This window comes from Chamaea fasciata, unplaced genomic scaffold (assembly GCF_029207755.1).
Source record: "Chamaea fasciata isolate MVZ Bird 193981 ecotype frontalis unplaced genomic scaffold, bChaFas1.0.hap1 SCAF_75, whole genome shotgun sequence".
In the NCBI taxonomy this organism is placed as follows: domain Eukaryota; kingdom Metazoa; phylum Chordata; class Aves; order Passeriformes; family Sylviidae; genus Chamaea; species Chamaea fasciata.
The window spans coordinates 116,352-117,500 of NW_027094160.1; positions in this window are offsets into that span (position 1 = coordinate 116,352).

Genomic DNA, 1,149 nt, shown 5'->3' on the forward strand with positions numbered 1-1,149 from the left:
CGGCAGCGGGCGGCGACGCGGAGAACAGGTCTACCCCGCTCCGGGGGCGGCCCCGGCAGGCCTGGCCGAGCCGGCTCCGGGGCGGAGAGGCCGGCGGCAGCGGGCGGCGACGCGGAGAACAGGTCTACCCCGCTTCGGGGGTGGCCCCGGAAGGCCAGGCCGAGCCGGCCCCGGGGCGGGGAGGCCGGCGGCAGCGGGCGGCGACGCGGAGAACAGGTCTACCCCGCTTCGGGGGCGGTCCCGGAAGGCCAGGCCGAGCCGGCTCCGGGGTGGAGAGGCCGGCGGCGGAGAGGTGGCGGCGGCGGCGGCGGGCGGCGACGCGGAGAACAGGTCTAGCCCCGCTTCCGGGGCGGCCCCGGCCGGCCAGGTCTTACCCGGCTCCGGGGCGGGGAGGCCGCCGGCGGAGAGGCCGGCGGGGCGGCCGCGGCGGCGGGCGGCGACGCGGCGACCAGGTCTTCCCCGCTTCGGCTGGACTTTGGCGGATTTCCGCGGGGGGGCCGGGTAGACCTGCTTTCCGCAGCGCGGCTGGAAGTCCACCAAGGGGTCGCTGTTCTCGCCATCCTCCGGTTACGTCTAGGTCGGCGGCGGCGCACGCCGGCGCCGCGCCCCGGTGGCGTCGACTCGACGTCTTGGAGGCGCTCGGGGCCTCGGACCCGTCTGTCCGTCTACTGGGAGCGGGTGTGACGGGCCGCATCCCCGCAGGCTGGTGCAGTGCCTGTGTCCGAGGCGGACGCGAGAGCGGCGGCCGCGCGTGCGGTCGCCGGCGCGAAGGGAAGGAAAAAGAGTGCGCCGCCTGACGCGGGACGAGTCGCGTGGCTCTGTCCCGGTCCCCCCGTCTTGCCCATCGGGAATGGGTACAGAACCGTGTGAGGTACAGAGAGACAAGGGTTGAGAGAGAGAGACAGAGCCCGAGAGGAGGAGAGAAAAGGGCCGCGAGCCGTGTTCCTCTTTGGTCCGGTTGTTGACTTCAGGGGTGGGGCGAGGGCCCTCCCCTCCCCAAAGTGTGTATTCCCTCCGGGGATGGTGGCGGGCGAGGCGGCGGCGCCTCGTCCCTTTTGCTGCCCGGCCTTAAGCTGGCGCCCCGCCCTGCCCGCGGGTGCGTTCTTTTCCGGCCGGCCGTGCTCTTTGCGGTCGGCTGCCGACGGCTCG